The sequence below is a fragment of the Mandrillus leucophaeus genome, unplaced genomic scaffold (assembly GCF_000951045.1).
Source record: "Mandrillus leucophaeus isolate KB7577 unplaced genomic scaffold, Mleu.le_1.0 Scaffold193, whole genome shotgun sequence".
In the NCBI taxonomy this organism is placed as follows: Eukaryota; Metazoa; Chordata; class Mammalia; order Primates; family Cercopithecidae; genus Mandrillus; species Mandrillus leucophaeus.
In genome coordinates, this window is record NW_012101954.1 from 3,580,453 (window position 1) to 3,598,739 (window position 18,287).

Sequence of the window (18,287 nt, forward strand, 5' to 3'; positions counted from 1 at the left end):
ATTTCTCTATGGCATTTCGATACATGTAAAGAAAAGAGAAATGGTAATTACCTGGGCTTGAAAGTTTGTCTTTTTTTTTTTTTCTTTTTCTTTTCTTTTTTTTTTTTTTTTGAGATGGAGCCTCACTCTGTCGCCCAGGCTGGAGTGCAGTGGCGCCATCTCAGCTCACTGCAACCTCCTCCCTCCGAGTTCAAGGGATTCTCTTGCCTCAGTCTCCCGAGTAGCTGGGATTACAGGCGCCTGCCACTGTGCCTGGCTAATTTTTTTTTTTTTTGTATTTTTATCAGAGACGGGGTTTCACCATCTTGGCCAGGCTGGTCTTGAACTCCTGATCCGTGATCCACTTGCCTCAGCCTCCCAAAGTGCTGGGATTACAGGCGTGAGCCACGGTGCCCGGCCACACCTTGGCTTATTTTTTTAATGCCCGACTGGAAAACCATGGTTGCTTAACTGTGCTACTTGGAACAAATACCCAAGCCTTAGTTTTAATACCTGGATCATTCATGATAATAAATGAAAGATTCACTGTGAATGTTCCTAAAGTCTCTCTTGTGCCTGGCACAGTGTAGGCACTCCAAAAATGTTCGTTGAATGAATGAATGAATGAATAAGTAAATGAAAGCTCACAAGTTACATTTTGCTTAGGTAAAACCTCATTTATCTTTTTTTTCCCCCCATCCTTTCCTTCTTGAAACTCTCGCCTCCCTTTTCTTCAACAATACTTCCGAGACTCTCAATCAGGTCTGTCTATGCAATGGAAGGACTGGTTGATACAACTAAATTCTGATTGGTCAGTATAACTGAGCCTTGATGGGTTGATAAAACTGAGCCCTGATTGGCCAGGGCAGGTAATCTCTAATTGGTTGGTTCAGGTGAGCTCTGATTGGTTGGTTTCTAAGACAAAAATTGGAAGTCTCTGTGAGATATTTCTTTCAAATGGCTAGTAGGGGTAGGGGGAGCTGGATTTCTTGCTGCATTTTATCTTGGCACAGACAGCAGCAACTGGTTTGGCTGGATCGTAGAAAGGGAGATCCTGTGATACTTTTAGAATATCTTTTGGGTAACACACAGTATGTGGCCACTCCCTCATCCAGCTATGGTCACCTGGTTCTGTTTTAACTTTGCACACCTCAGCCACAGAAAGTCCATTTAGTCTGTAGGCGGGCGCACGGGGGGCATATTTTAACACCACACATCCTGTGCTCTATGCAACCAGCCACAAAGCCGGATGGGTGTTTGAGTCCCAATTTGCCCTTTTGTGGAGCCTTTTCATAATGGAATTTGTTACTGTTTGCCATTCTCCTGTAAGATAAACAGCATACTTGAAGGGGGTGGGGTGCTGGCAACGAGGAGTTTAAAGAAGTCTTGGAAAATATCAACTCTTTGTTCTTTCACTAACGTGTGCTTATAGCGTGGAAAATCTTACTTTCCAGATTGCAAAACAGAGGGCTTGCTAAGGCTCAGGTGCTTTCTATGAGAAATGTTTGCTACATCAATTTTCCTCATGCACTCTTCAATTTATTGGCAGAGCTTGACTCTAGGTTTGATCCTTTCATTTGACTTTGGTCTGCCCTTGCCTTCCACACCTGTCTCAAAACCACTGTATTAAAGAATCTTCTGCAATTTCCAACCTTTCCTTTCTGAAACTCTCGCTTCCATTTTCTTCCACCATACTTCTGAGACTCTCAGTCAGGTCTGTCTATGCAATGGAAGGACTGAAATTTTCTTAGTTTTGATTGGTTGATGCAACTGAGTTCTGATTGGTCAATATCTGTTTCTCTACTCCTTCTTCCTGTTTCTTTCTTTGTCCTCTAAGAGATGAACTTCTCTGGAAGAGTAGCCTCGTGCCCTGGTAATCCTCCTCCTCTAGGCTCATCTCATATATGTCTATTGTGCTTACCCAATAAATTGGCCACCCCAAACATATTCCTAACTGTTCCCCTGAGCTTCGGCCCTCCCCTGCATCTCCAGGTTCCTTCACCTGTTGCATCCTTTCACCTAGCCATTCAGTTGGCAAATCAAATTCAGTGCCACCAAGTCAACTCATGGTCTTCACCCCTCAAATCTTCCTTTCTGTGTTTCTTAGTTCTGTGAATGGCACCCACTATCTACCATTTCTCAAAGCCAATTACCTAACTAAAACACATATCAAGGGTTAGTCATCTCCGGGTACGCCATCTGAAAATGTGCATGCTTGTAAGGGGCAGTGAGGAAGACACTGTTCCTGTCCTCAAGGAGCTCACAGTCTAGCAGAGATGGCAGACATGCCAGCCCATGTGGACAGAGCACCAGGACCAGCCTGGTGGACTGGTACATGGCCAAGGCCGAGGAGGCAAGGTGGAAGGGCAATCATTTACTCTGTCTGGACAAGGCCTCTTTAAAGAGAGAGTGGCATCCCACATGAAGTAGGAGTTTCATAGCTGTTGAAGTTTGTGAACCCAACTTCCAGCGTTGGTCCAGGCTCTGTAGGATTTAGAGGTGCACCCTTCAAAGCACAGGTGTCGGTGATGGGCGAGAGGTTCCTTGCCAACTTCCTCAAGGTAAAGGATTACTGAAGAGACCAGGACATTTGTATTTGGCTCGCCAAGAAAGGAAAGAGCTCAGAAAGGAGGAAAAAGAAGAGCCAGTTTCTCTTCTGAATTGCTTCCCTCTTAGTCTGGAGCCCCCTATCCTGCTTCAGTTGAAGTATGAGGGCTTTTGTGTGTGCTTTTGATTTTTTAAACTACAGAGCTACTCAGAGATGTAGGAGCTGCTTGGGGCCAAATTTGTGGACCACTTCTGGCAACCTACTGACACCTTTGAAATGGGCATTTCCGTGAGTGCCCATTTTTTTTGAGTTTATTAACTCTAGAAGAAACTTTTGAGTTTAACAACTGTAGAAGAAAATGAATCTTCTTTTCTAGCTTTTCCAAGAGAAGCCTCTGGAGTACATGAAGACCAAGCCTCTCATTTTACAGATGAGGGCACTGAGACCCATTGACCCCTGGTGTCCCTTGCTTGGAGCAGCATGCAAGCAGTGATCAGACAATGCTGGGACTCAGAAGGCATCCCCCTCAGTCTCCCATCTAGATCAGCTTTTCAAGGCTGGGCAAGTGACTCTGCCTTGTCTGTGTGCTTGGCACTGCACCACTGGCTGGGGCTAGAGTCACCAATAGGATAGGACCTTCCTGTCCATTCCAGCCAGACAGCAAGCTGGGAAGTTAAAGAAACTAAAACCCGAGACAAAGTGTGGTAAGGTCTGAGAGAAAATCAGCATGGGTGATGTGTGCCTGGAAGGGGTAATCATTTCTTACAGGGGAAACTTCTGCACTTCTCTCTCTATAGGCCCCATATGGTGAACCCTTACCATTAACTCAGCGCAGGCTGAGCAAGAGACATATATGATCCTCATACCATTCCTGTAGAACATGGGCTGCTTTTGCTTTACAGAAGAGGAAACTGAGGCACAGAGTGGAGCAATGAATTTGGTGATTTACAGAGCTGAGGCTCAGACCTCCACCCCATTCCTCCTGGCTCAGGAGCTGTGTTCCAGGGCCCCCGGATAGTGGTAGCGCTGAAAGGACCTGGCCTCCTGCACTTCTTATCTTCATTCCAATTCCCTTTTTCTCAAGAAAATTCCCACTCATCCTCCCAGTTCACCCTTTTCTTTCTGTCTTTAAGTGGCTTCAAGTGACAAGGTGGCTGGCTCCTCTGTTTCTCTTTCCCTTTTATGCCTATTGCAAGATGCTGTAATAATCAAAGACCGCCAAGACTTTCTTTGAACTGGGTCTTTGTGGCCTTTTTGCAGTCTTCAGACCTCACCGTTTCTCAGTGGCAGTTCATCCCAGCAGCTTCTCCTTTCTCTGCCTGTGACTTCTGCCGCACTTGTGGGTGCTACCATACACTGCCGGTGGCGTTGGTCCCATGGTGACACAGCAGTTGGCAATATACACAAAGCTTTCAGCTCTACCCTACTGAAACAGGAAAAGTTCCCTTATCCCCCTCGCAGGGCGTGTGACAGGGGTGTGGCTCACTTCTTCGGTGCCCCGCTGCTCAAACCCCTCGGGGGAGCCTGCAGGACAAGTTGTGGGCAGCATTTTGGGCTCTGACCCTGTGGCAGCATCTAGGGTTGAGGGTTTACAGCTCTGGAAGCCCCAGTGGGTGTGTGATACAGGGTGCTCTTTCAGTTTTGCTGTCTGCAGGTGGCCTGTGTTAATCAACTAAATTAGACCCTCTGCCTTATTGCAAGGACAGAGGGCTTTCTGTATCCTAGGTTCTTGCCTCGGTGTATCAGAAAAATTGGATCACACATGGGCTTGGAGAATGGGTGCAAGATTTTATTGAGTGGAGCTAGCTCTCAGTGAGGTGGATAGGGGGGCCAGAAAGGGGATGGAGTGGGAAGGTGGTTTTCTCCTGGAGTCAGGCCATCCAGCAGCTGGGCTCGCCTCTGATTGCCGCCAGCTGAATTCCATTCCATGTCACCCTGCCGTCCATTGCCTGCCGGCGTCTGCTGGTACCTGTTGGTGTGCTCTTCCTCTCCTTTGCTCCTCTCAACGTCCAGCTGCCTGCGTCTGGGCCCACTAGGGTCTCGGGGTTTTTATAGGCACAGGATAGGGGTGTGGGGCGGGCCAGAGTGAACTTGGAAAATGCAACATTTGGGATCGAAAATAGGAGTGCCTGTCCTCATGTAGGTACATGGGCACAGGCCTGAGGGTGGAGCCCTTGCCAGGGACCCCAGCCTTCTTTACCCAGCAATTCCCTGTCCCCCTCCTGTTTCACTATCACAGGTGAGGCTCCCCATCTTGGAGTGCCTCTTCCTGGTTACACCATGTAGGTCGTGTCCCTACCAAGGGATCCTGCTTTCCTGTTCTCCATTGATTGGACACGGCTTGGACATTTGATCCTGGGTGGGGGTAAGGAATCTATTGGATGGCCATGGCTGTGCAATTCCTCATTGAAGAATTCGAGAGACTGTGGTTAGACTACTGTGCTCTGTTGTCTGGTAGGGCAGAGGTGACCTCCCCAAGATTGCAAATGTGGAAACAAGAGCCTTGAAAACTTACAAATCCTCTGAGAAGAAGGATGTGAAGCTCTGGACAAAGGGGACCCGAGAGAAGACCTGCAGCCCCAGAGAGGCAGAGGAGAGAGATATGGAGAATCTGTGACTGGCTTTCCAGTTTCTGTTCTCTGTTCTGTGATAGTCTACATTCTGCAGAAAATCAAGCCTTCTTTTGAGAATGCTAGTCTGGATGGTTTTCTGTTTTCTTTTTATACAATTGCACGAAGCCTCCCCAAGTCATCAAGTTTCCCTTGCTTGGCATATTATCCTAATACACGGAATCCTCTCTGTGTGCTAGTGGGATTGCGTATCCCAGATCCTAAGGCATTCATAGTCCTGGCAGGGACCTCTCTGCAGAGAGCTCCTTTGCCTACTGGCACCCAGTTTCATTCGAGAAACATCATCAGGTGATGGATCCGTTGCATGACCATTGCAAGCTGTGAAGAGGAGGCAGTGCAGTCTCAGATGGGATCTTCTTCCTGTTTCTACTTCCTTCTAGAAAGATGAGGCCTATGTGTAAGACTGCAGTTGGCAGGGGCCACCAGAGAATCTTCCACTTGAATGGCCAGCAATGCTTTCCCAAAGTTTGTGCTGCTGAGCAGGAGGAGGCCTGGTTTGCTGGGCAGAGAGGATGGTAAGAATAGGGACTAGTTGCAGATCCAGGAGCTGGGATCAAGAGGCTTCTGTGGGGGCTATTTCCAATCACTGGGGAATGAACCTGGGGAGGGAGATGGCTTCCCAAATCAGGTACATTTGGGAATGTACATTTCTCATAAGAGGAGCTTGTAAGGCTTTGCCCCACGTTCAGGGGCAGCTGTAAAGGCCTCTTGGGTGACAGCCTCATTGTGACTGATGGCTGCATGTGGGGAGAGAAGGGGAGACTAGCCTTGGCATCCAGGCTGTGGAAGGGGGAGGAGAGAGCTGTTTCTGGAATTGGAGTGAGGAGGATAGAGGAAGAAAGCCCTACGGTTTGGAGGGCCTAGGGCTCCTTGAAAAGGACTTCTAAGCCAGCCCCAGCAGGGACTTGTGGAGTAGGATTAGAGAACACGTATCTGTCCTGGTGAGGAGGGCAGAAGCCTGAAGCTTCTTGGAGGCTTAGAGGGAGCACAGCAAGAGGAATCCTCAAATGACAGTGGAAGAACTGGGGACTGTAAGGCCAGAGAGGGCACGCAGGGGGCTGGGTCTTTGAACTTTCTCGTTCTAGTGTCAGGATTCTGAAATACAGTCAGGTTGGACTCACATCTTTATTACATGGGCCTAATTAAGAAAAAAGAAAAAGCAACAAAAGGAAATGGCAAAAAACATGTATGATCCTTAAGGATCTGTAATGCCTGCCCTGACACACACCTTTGAACCCTGGGCAGGAACCATCACTCATACGTTGGAATAACTTGGATCTGATATCTTCAAATTTTAGTCCAAGCAAAGCCATGAAAGCCTTTGCTTTTTAAAATGAGGCCAACTTTTCCCTAGTTCCATTTGAATTTACTCTTTAAGCCCTCTTTTCAGAGCTAGAAATAAATTTCTTGTAAATGTCTGCATAAACATGCCTGTCCCCATTTCAACAGGGCTCTGTAGTTGACAGTGCTTTAGTGGACTGGCTCCAACAAAACATGTGCAACTCAAACTTCATTTCATTCCAGTCCTTTGTGCAAAAACGTAATTGCCAGTTGTATGCTGTTTGTTTTGTATTCTCGGAAAATAAAAAGGGAACTAAAGGCAAGCTTTTCAAATATTTTTCACTGTTAAATCTAAATTCCCTATCTCTCTCTTTTAAAAAAAATCTATGTAAATACAGGGGGTGCAAGTGTAATTTTGTTACACTTGTAGATTGTGTAGTGGTGAAGTCAGGGCTTTTGGGATATGTATCACCCAAATAACATACATGGTGCCCATTAAGTAGAAATTCCCTCTTTATTGAAAATATTCTAATCAGCCAAAACCTTAAGACTTGAGTATACACATTTGTGTAGCTCATAACAAATAGTAAAGACATTTAGGAAAGGAATCATAATTCCTAAAACCTCACTCCCTTCCCTCTGGATGGCAATTTCTTTGAAGTATCTACTAACTCTATGAGGGAGAATATTACCACCTGGCTTGGGCTGACCCCTACCACATGGATAGATTTTCTGTGCCTGCCTCTTCACAATGAGATTTGTGAACTCCTTGAGGGCAGGGACTGTTCACAGACCCACTTCTCATCTCTGTATCTGGCCCATAATGAGTACTCAGTAGATGTTGGTGGAGTGAAACTGCTTTGTAAGTCCTGCAAGTTTTAGGTTTGAAGCTCTGATTGCTTGCTTCAGAGCAGAGAAATTTTAAATTATGATGTTCTGATGTGAAGAACAGCATTTGGCCCTGGCCATCAGGCACGCCACTGACAAACCTCCACAGTGGAAGAAACGCCCATGGAAGGAGGCCAGGCTGAGCTCCCACAGGGAAGCAATGTCAGAGTCTGGGAGTTGGAATAGAGGGGAACCCAGAGATCATCCAGCACTACTACCCCTTCAAATCCTCTAATTTACCTTGAAGGAAAAGAGTTTCTGTGATTTTCATATATACTTTTTTTTTTTTCCCCTGAAGATACTCTGGCAAAAATAAAACCTTGAATATAACCTGGAGCTTTTTGTACCCTACGACCCAAAAATGACTCAGAGAAAGACCCCAGCTGGAGAATTCCTTCTTTCTCACACTCTTTCTGGTCCACGTATGGCTTCATTGCCTCCCTTACTTCAGAGAATGAAGAGAGAAATGGGATTTCTGTGTATGTGTCATCAGGCCCTTAGGGGACCAGTAGATTCCTTCCTTTAGCTTCTCTGCAGATCAAACCAGTCCTTAGAGACCCGAAATAGAGCTCTTTGGAGAAAGCAGCAGGGGCTCCTTCCTGGAAGTGCCCCATGGGATCCTCACTGGAAAGAACCCAGAGTGCAAAGGCTGCGAGCCGTGCCCCTCCCGGGGCAGGCTGGGAGGCCTCAAACTGAGTGCTGATTGGCTGCTCACACCAGCAGCGGCTTCTGCTGCTTACTTTGAGGCCTTCTGGAAATTTGCTTGGAAACACTTCTGTAAAGCTCTCCTTCCCAGGGGCAGAAGGAAGGCTCTCACTGTGGAGTGTTATGTGCTGAGATGTTACAGGTGAGACACTCAACATCAGACCACAGTGGCTCAGGCTTGACAAAAGGACCAACACATCATCAAAGTCAAGTTCATAGGAAAAGATTCAGAGGGCCCTCCCATCCCATAATATTTTGCTCTGGAAAGTGCAGGTCACGAATGATGGAGCAGGGGTTGGGTGCATCAGCCTAGGGGGTTTGAACTCATCCAAAAAGGGTAACTTCCGCGCCATTTCATTCTGCCTCTAAATCTTCCCCATACCACATACCTTCCTGCCCCACCTGCAGTTGCCAAATAGCAGCTCCATCAACGACCTGGTTTGTGGGATGCCCTGGACCTGGAGATCGTTTCAGAGTTGGGTGGTCAGGGACCCATGATGGGCCCAGAAAGACAGTACAGAGCAGGACTAGTCTGCAGAGTGGGGCTGACTTCCTGGGAGAGTAGAGGCTGGCAGGGCCTCTGGGGAGGGGCGGTGATGTTGGCATTAGAGCAAATCATGCCAGTGGATCAGCTCCGGGAAGGATGAATGAGGCCTTGTTTGTGCGCCTGCAATATCAAAGCCAAGGGTGGAGAAGTTCTTTTTGATTCCCATCACCCTTAAGGCAGAAAGGGACCACTGATAAACCACAAGCACTCTTCACACAATCTCTTAAGGTTTGGCTGTGTCCCCACCCACATCTCATCTTGAATTGTAATCTCCGTGTATTGCGGGAGGGATCCGGTGGGAGGTAATTAAGGGGGCTGTTTCCCCCATACTGTTCTTGTGATAATGGGTGAGTTCTCGTAAGATCTGATGGTTTTATAAGCATCTGACATTTCCCCTGCTGGCACTCATTCTCTCTCCTGCTGTCCTGTGAAGAGGTCCTTCTGCCATGATTGTTAAGTTTCTTGAGGCCCACCCCCACCGGCCCCAGCCATGCGGAACTGTGAGTCAATTAAACCTCCTTTCTTTATAAATTACCCAGTCTCGGGTATTTCTTCATAGCAGTGTGAGAAGGGACTAATACACCATCCCTCTGCCAGAACATTTCTGGAAGGGAAATAAAGATATTTATGTGTTCAATTTTACAATTATATAGTTTGTGCACACAAACACACACACATACATATACCCAGGATAAGGTTCTCATACTTTTCAAAATTTAAAATGGTACCTAGTCTGTAGCATATGCTTAGAAAACATGTGCTTGATTTACTAAACTAAGCCCAGGGAAGGTTTTAACAATTGATAGTGGTAAGTAAGTACCCTTGCCCCTTACTAATTGCATACTTTCCCTACTTGTTTGAAAAGCAGTTTGAATTATCTAAAGCCCCTTTGTGAATTCCCAAAACTGGGCATGGTGTTTGGTTATTTGTGGCTGATAATGTGAGGAGTTAAAAAGGTTTGCCTAGAGCGTCTGTGGGGTTTCTTTCAATATGACATGTAGAAGAATGTAGCATTTAGATGTGAGAAATTACTCAAAACAGACTCCATTTCATAACTAAAATGCTTGTGGTGCCCTGGGTTGCACACACACACACACACACACACAGGTTTTGAAAGAAGAGTGGGAAGGAAGAAGAAAGTTAAGAATAGCTTTTAAGAAGGCACGGGTGACTCCGGACAGGAAGTGCTGCTGTTGTGATGCCCCTGGAAATGCTGTCCTGCCAACACTGAGGGTCTTTTGGGCCAGTGGGTCTCATGGGGTCCTCTGCCTGGCAGGGGGAAGGTGGGCAAAGGCTGGTGCCCAGGTCTATGCAGGTTACTGTGCTAGCCAGCCTTTGTTTTGGGGACAGGGGCAGCGCCAGCCCCACCCAGGAGCAGGATCCAACCTTCTGTTTCTTTCCCCCGTGCAGGCTTCTCCCTGCCCATTCTCTTCTCAGCAGAGCACTTGCATGGACCCTGGGTTCAGCCTCCATTCACCCTTCAATCTTGTAAATGACAAGGAAGAGAGAAGAGGTGAGTGGAAATGAGATGCAGAGAGGACAGCTATGGAGAGGGATGTGGGCTCAGTCCTGTGCACACCCAGCCTGTCCTCCCTGAGGCTCTGCTGGGAGCAAAACCTCCCTACACAGCAAAGCAGCCAGACTCCTGGAAGTCTCCACAGAGCGTGGTTGCAGGTGGAGAGGGGCCCCTCAATCAGTTCAAGTTCTATGTATTTTAAAAGAAGGCAGAGAACATCATCACACTGCAGCAGCATCACAGCTGAGTCCAGCTCATTTTGGTCTCCCATCCAAGTACTAACCAGGCCCAACACTGCTTAGCTTCATGAGATCAGACGAGGGGTCACTATGAACCCTCTTAGAGGGACCCCACAAGAAGTTCCTGGGTTGAGAGGATCTATGACCTGGAAGCTTGATGCATGATTCATGGAGTCTTCATTTCCTTGGGATATTATTGCTTCTAGTGGGCGCGGGCTGGAGGAAGAGAGTTGAGTGTTAAGAGGGAAAGAAGTGCAACTGGGTGGATTTAGGTGAGGTTGTCAGAAGCTCTGAGGAGAGGGACAGTGATGTGCCTCATATTGGGCTGTGTGAGGCCAGGGGCCGAGGAACCACTGGAGAGCTTGTCATGGTGGAAGTTTGAGCCAGGCTTTCCTAAGATGCTCTGGCAGGTAACAGGGGTGAGAGGTATTTTTTGGGGGGTATCTGAGTAGACTGGTAAGTGGGAGCCAGCTGGGGAGACCCAGGGGTGGGAGCAGCTTGTTCACAAGCTGACATGTCTGCACTTCTTGGATTCTCTTTTCCAAACCATTGGTAATCCTCCCACCTCCCCTTTGAACCCATTTTGATATGGCTTGAATAGTGTTGTCATGTTCTGTTCTGCAGCCTGGAGTGGCTAGAGCATCAGTTCTGTGATATACCTGATAACTCTGCCTTCCAGATGCATTTCACCATCATTTTTTCAAGTTCTATAATGTACATGTGCATTAATTAGTATTGCATATCCAAAGACTCCTTGGGTGACTTTACATCATTATCATTTATTTCATGACCTCTCCAATTATTCTTCTATTTTTCCTTCTGTTATTTTGATAATTTCCTTGCTTTAAGTAAATCATTTCAGTCTGGAGACTGGTAAATTGTCTATTATTTAATATTCTTAGTTGCAGACTCAGAGTGGAACCCTGTTGATATATTATCCAACTATTTCATAAGCATACTGGCATGGATTTTGGGGAACTAATTTATCTTACTTTCATTTTCTTATCAAATAGTGGTTCTAAGCATTGTTATTTAGAGAGAAGCATGTTGTGAGACAAGCTAGAAAGTGGTTTCCAGTCTCTATTCTGTCTCTTTTTCCCTTTTGGCAAGCCATGTAATCATTGTAAGCCTTAGCTCTTCTATAAAAGGAGGTAATATTCATCTCTTTTACATCAATATGTAGATTTGGTTAGGATAATTATGTACACATACACATACAAACACAACAAAGCTCTGCTAATATCTGTCATTGGTGAAACCACAATTTAAGCTTTAGTAAGTTTCTGTGCCTGAGATGCCTGATATTTTTTTCTCTATAATTAATTCAGAGGGAAAAGAGTGCAGATTCTTCAACAGTGCCGGATTATAGCACACGATCCCCTAAGTGCATGGTCCTGCCTATGAATTCACATATGCTCATCTTTTTCTTCTGTATTTGGCCCCTGCTTTGGCCTTGCCATTGGCTGCTTGTGACTTTGCCTTCAGCATCAAGACCAGAACAATTCAACATCAACTTCAAAAATGAATACTGGACATGACCTCCAAGAGCATGCATGGTTTGGCTCATGCCTGCCCATTGGCCTGTTGGCTGTTGGCATCTCGAATATGCCACACTCCTTCTCAGCACTGAGCCATTGCTCATGCAGTTCCTTCTACCTAGAATGCCTTTGCCCTTACTCCTCATCCTCCCCATTTTCAGCTAGGTAATTACTCTTGTATGTCTTTCAGATTTCAGCTCCATTGTTCATAGAGAAGCCCTAAACTAGATCAGGGCTTTAAGTGCTCATAGTGCATGCACTGTCTCTTCATAACACCTGTCACAGATAAGTATTCTAGGATTATCTGCAGTTCTCATTGGATATGAGCTGTCTTTCTTGCTATTATATTCCTAACATCCAGCTCACAGGTGTTCAATAAGTATTTGTTGAATGAATGAGTGAATGAGTGCGTTTAGTTTTTGAAACTTGTTCTAGTTTGTGCCTATTGGCGCAGCTAGCACCAGGACTTTTTGTTGTCCTAATACCCAATGAACACTCTTTGCAGAGCATCAGCTCATTCCAGAGACAGAGACAGCTATGACTCCTGCCCCGTGAGCCAGAGAGCCTGTTCACTCGGTGGCTGGGAAAGTGACTGGGCTGCTCTTCTCCAGGCTGGATGACCCCCAAAAGACCCACAGTGTGATTAGTTTGCCTTCTGGTTCCTTGGTCCCTTTGGGTTCTTAGCCCCTTGGGTGCCCTGAGCCTTCATCTTTTCTTTCATATCTTTAGCAGGCCCCTGTGCCCCACATCCCTTTTCTTCTCTTTCCCCAGCAGCCTTGCCCGGCCCTGTCTCCCTCTCCAAGCCCCTCTTTCCAGTGTATCTGTACCCTTCTCTAGACTGTGAATCCTGCCCTGCCCTGAACCTTTCCTCAACTGTTGGCTTCAACTGCCATCAGAATGTTCCACCCTCAAAATTCTTAGGGGTTGGTGCCCTGGTTCTGTGGCTGGGTGGACTACAAGGCCCCGAGGACTGGGTTCAGCCTTTACTTCTCAGTGGTCTCAACCTTCAGCACCCAGTAACCACACAGCAATTCATGGCAACTTGATTTTCCCGCCTAATTCTTAACCAAGTTTCCAAGGCCATCGTGGTCACTTGTGTGACCCCTCTGCTGCAGCTTCACAATTTCACCACACTCACCTGCTTTGGTTGAGGAGAAACTTCTGTGGATACATTGGCAGGCTTAGCTGAGAAAAGTTGGGGACCACAGGACTTCCTGCTACCTTACTTGGCTCAACCCCCTAGGACACTCCTGACCCCAAGCTGCAGTTGTCCCCTGTCACCCTTAATATTGTAACCACCCCAAAGTAGCTCACACTCCAAGGCTGCAAATGCTTGTGTTCTTCTACTCTCAGGGCTGGGGCTAGGCCGTGGAGGAGGAGGAAAGGCCATTCTAGTGGCTGAAAGAGCCAGTGCCAAAGCACTGCTTATGATGGCTTCTTTGGGGGTTGCAGATATGTATAGCTGTAAGAAATATGAACTCATGCCCCCCAACAATGCCTCATGCTTAACCAGCTCTCTTTCTGAGCTCCTGTGTCTACTGGGAAAATTGAGGCTTCCTCTCTGATTTGATTGTGTCTTACTACAGGTGTTTAGTACTTGGGAGTGAGAGGCCCATCTAATCAGAGCTGGCCTTGGGCTCTGCAGCTTACCCTGGTCACTCTTGGTACTCCTGTAACAAGGCATACCTTATAGTTTTCTCATTCATCTATTCATTCAATCATTCAGTCATCCGGTCATTCATTTAACAGTTATTGAACACCTATATGCCAGAAATTATCTATGTACTGGGGATACAAAAAGTGTCAGGCAAACAGAAACAGACATTCACCCTCAGAGAGCTTCTGCCCTGATGAACTTTCTATATGAAGAGAGTAGGTTTTATAGAGCAATTGACTGGAGTAAGGTGTGTGAGATAATGGTGCAAGCTGAGGCCAGGAAAGGAGGCCAAGATTCTATGAGAACTTGCTATGAGAACTTGCAGACCAGATTCAAAATTTCAACTTTTATCCTAGAAGCCTTGGGAAGCCTTTGAAGGAAGGGTCTTAAGCAGAGGAGATACAGGATCACTTTTTTTTTCCTTTTAAGTGAGGGCACCTGCGCCATGTGGAACACAACTTAGAAGAAGGCAAGAGTGGAGATTGGTCAGAAGGCCAACTGGGAAAGGAAGAGCCTTGGTGGGGAGAAAGGGTTTGACACGTAACCCAGGTTGAGGAAAATTGACAGGCTGTGAGGTCAGGGATCTGCTCATTGTGAAAGCAAACACAGAGGGGGTTAACTGTAACTTGAGTTTGAGGCAGGTTGAGGTGGCTTTGTAAGAGGCAGGTAAGGCTAGGATAAGTGAGAAAAGTGAGGAATTGGAGCTCTGGAAAGTTAGTGACTGGTCAGGGCTGCAGGATGGCCATTCCGGAAGCAGGAGGGCTCCAAGGGAGTCTCCAAAGCCTGCTCATCCTGGTCTTTTCAGAGCTGCTCTGAGAATCCAAGAGGTCCAGAGAAAGGGGGCCGTGGGGACACACACAGGCTAAGAGAAGCTGGGAAGGGTCAGTGTGGACCACAAGTGAAGATGACCTCAGCAGACGGAGGCAGTCTGTCAGATCCCCTCCACCACCCCCTGGGCCAGTGTACCGCAGCTGGGGGCAGGCCAGCCCCCTCTATCACTAACTGTGGCTGCCATTTTGTGCCTGGCCATCCATCCCAGACAACCTTCAATTGGAATCTCTCCTAATGAAGCCCTACCACACAGAGGCAGTCAGCCCTGCAATGGTGTAGGTTCGAGGCCATGGCCACAGCAGGAGGCAGTGGCAGTAGAGGGTGGCAGTTAGGGGGCAGGAATCACTTGACTCTTAGAACCCCGTTGGGGTGTGGCTTCCTAAAGCTCTCCGAGGTAAGACATACATTGGGACAAATAAGTTTTCAGGGCCAGGCATGGTGGCTCACACCTATAATCCCAGCCACTTTGGGAGGCCTACGCAGGAGGATCACCTGAGGTCAGGAGTTTGAGACCATCCTGGCCAATATGGTAAAACCCCATCTCTACTAAAAAAAAATACAGAAACTAGTTGGGCTTAGTGGTGGGTGTCTGTAATCCCAGCTACTTGGGAGGCTGAGGCAGGAGAAATACTTGAACCTGGGAGGCAGAGGTTGCAGTGAGCCAAGATTGCTCCATTGCACTCCAGCCTGGGCAACAGGAGTGAAACTCCATCTCAAAAAAAGCAAAAGAAAATAAATAGGTTTTCAGCGGGAGACAGCAGGTGCATCGATGGCACCAGAGGAAGATGCCGTGACTCTGAAGGATCAATGTTGGAGTGGTTATCCCAAGGATGGGGCCAGTGCTGCACCTTTTGCCCTCAATTTCTCCATCAAAATTGCATGAGGCTTTTTTTTTTTTCTTTTGGAACTTGTAATGGTATTTCTACTATTTATTTGGAAGAATATATTTTGGATGAACAAGTGAAACTAGCCCAGAGAAAAGGAACAATAAGTAAAATAAATGGGCAAAAGCTTGTGCTGTTAGCTTTAAAGTGTATTTAAAATAAATCTGAAATCATTTGAACAGCATGAACCTTGGTGGCCAAATAGATCAATGACAAAGAGGAGAAAACCTAGATACAGGTTCATTTTTGCCTTATATGCTTTGAGATTAGTGTTTCTATTTAGAGCTGTGACTGATACAGATGCATCACAGTTGAGAGCAAAGCGAGGTGAATATCCCTATTAATTGGCACCATGGTGCGAGGCTAGAATGAGGGTGTGGCCAGCTAAGAGGGGATTTGCTCCTCTTGCCCTAGAAGTTCCCCATTGTTTCCTGTCCTGTCGTGTGTCCAGCTGCTTAGCAAGTTTCGTTTTGGTATTTAATGCTTTTTATAGCTGGAGCCCTGAGGTTCCTCAGAAATCTGCACATGTTTACTAGATGGTGCTCTGGATTTTCTTTAAAGATACGAAGAAAAAGGCGAGGGGCAGGTCTGTGAAGCTTCTTACCTCCAGCAGAGCTGGTGGAGTGAATGCGTGGCTCCAGCTGCACCCCCAGCTGATGAGAATGGCCTTCCATTTGCTGAGATTCTTCCCTTTTCTCTCCCTGCCTCCACCACCAATATGGGCATTCGTTCTGTAGACAGTAAATGTGAGCTTTCATCCTTGAGTATATTGAGACATGACTTTTCCTAATAAAGGTGGCATTCCAAATTAGTGTAAAGCATGCAGTAATTGATACAGAAATCACCTAGTCATTTTCCCCCCCAGTGTCTGCTTGGGGGCAGGTCAGGTACTGTTCTGGCTTCAAAAATTAACCATGTAAACAACAGAAAGTGAAGATTTTTTGTTCCCAGGGAACAGGGAGCTCTTAGTGAAGAAGAAACGCAGTAAGTGATGAGTCAACCAATAAACAGCTTGACAGGAAACTGGTGAAATGAAGAAAAATGAATCCAGCTAGGACAATAGACATGGATGGAGTTGGGTGGTAGTCAAGGAAGACTTCTTGGATAAGCTGGTATTTGGGCAGAGGCCTGAAGAAGTGTAAGCCATGCTAGGGGGGCATCTGGGTAAGAATGTTCCAGTAAGTGGGTACAGCAAGTGCAGAGATGCACCCTGTGGATTGACTCCTTGAAGTGAATCCTTTTTAATGCCTCCTTCTCTACATGGCAAGATTTTTGTTAGTGATTATGTAATAAATTATCTTCTTCATTGATTCTTTTTTTGATGAGTATAAACTTGACATTTTTAATTAAAGTTACTTACAATTGAATTAGCTAAAAAGTCTAGTGCATTTGAAACAAAATTGTTTATAATCTAGTTATGTTTACAGAATGAAAAGTAAAATTAAAGATAAAGACATTAATATTCTAAATTGGCTTTCCAAACTGTGTTCTAAAACTCAATACTCATAACACAAGGAGATGATAATAATGTACATTGGACAGCCCCTGTGGGTCTGGTGGTGGTGTTGATTGTTGGTGTTGGTTGTTGTTCCTTTTAAAATAAACTTCATCTCAGGGTGCTCTCAAAGCACATCTTTGTGGCCCGTGAGGTGCTCATGCACAATGGGAGAAAATCAAATGCAGATACACTGTGGTGCCAGAAGAGAAAGAGCTGTTCCTTCTTCCAAGGCTAATGTCCAAAGTAGTACACACTGATTTAGGTCTGGAATGTACAAAAAACTTTCAATAAAGGGAACCTATCCTTCTCATTGTGTTCAACATTGTCGTAAGGCATAAAGGCATCAAATAGCTAGCTACACTTTTTCTGGGATTGCTTATTTGCTAACTGATTTTTCCTTCCACCACGACATCTAAGATTAAAAGAGAAATTGATACTTAAAATTTAGAATCTGGATATCAATATTTAGTTGACTCCAATTTTCCTTCCTTCCTTCCTTCCTTCCTTCCTTCCTTCCTTCCTCTCTCTCTCTCTCTCTTTCTTCTCTCTCTCTCTTTTGAGGGAGCCTAGCTCTGTCGCCCAGGCTGGAGTGCAGTGGCACGATCTTGGCTCACTGCAAGCTCTGCCTCCCAGGTTCACGCCATTCTCCTGCCTCAGCCTCCCGAGTAGCTGGGACTACAGGTGCCCGCCACCATGCCCAGCTAATTGTTTTTTTTTTTTTAGTAGAGACGGGATTTCACCATGTTAGCCAGGATGGTCTGGATCTCCTGACCTCGTGATCCGCCCGTCTCGGCCTCCCAGAGTGCTGGGATTACAGGCTTGAGCCACTGTGCCCGGCCAGGAATAGAAATTTCTTACCGTTCTGGAGGCTGGGAAGTCCAAGATCACATGGTGGAGAGAGAGATCATCTCTCTCATGTCTCTTGTTATAAAGGTACTAATCTTATCCATGAGACCTCCACCCTCACGACCTAATCACTTCCCAAAGGACCCCTCCTGATACCATCACTTGGGGGATTAGGGCTCCAACATACAAATTTGGGGGGAATACATTCAGCTCATAACATGAAATAACTCAAATTCTGTTTTTTTTGACTTTAGAAGTCAAAGAATCGTGCTATCATTCTGTATTTTGAGTCTACTGTTTAAATTCAGTTAAACTTAGGGATATGTGGTGCTACAAGGATTGTAGATATGAACTGCACCCAAAGCAAGCTGAAATGATTCGGAACCACTACGAACTGAACCCTCAAAATATGTATAGATGAGTGAGTGTTTACACAGGCATAAATGTGCCTGTGTGTGTGTGTGCACGCACATATGCCTGTCTTCCTGCAACCCCAGAGCCCCAGAAACATTCTTAGGCTCAGCATTTGCCAGCATACAGAGTATTAGATTTTCCTTGATTGTTTTTGTTTGTTTTTGTTGTTGTTGTTTGTTTTTTGAGACAGATCTCGCTCTGTCGCCCAGGCTGGAGTGCAGTGGCGCTATCTCGGCTCACTGCAAGCTCCGCCTCCCGGGTTCACGCCATTCTCCTGCCTCAGCCT

At 46.3% G+C, this 18,287-nt stretch overlaps 1 long non-coding RNA gene across 1 annotated transcript; it reads right to left on the minus strand.

Moving 5' to 3' along the window:
- Positions 1 to 6,933: 6,933 nt before the first annotated feature.
- LOC105538509 lies at positions 6,934 to 12,690 on the minus strand. Its single transcript, XR_001005920.1, has 2 exons — positions 12,652 to 12,690; positions 6,934 to 9,182 (listed from the first exon to the last, which is right to left on the minus strand). It is a non-coding gene; the product is annotated as an uncharacterized LOC105538509 (long non-coding RNA).
- Positions 12,691 to 18,287: the final 5,597 nt, after the last annotated feature.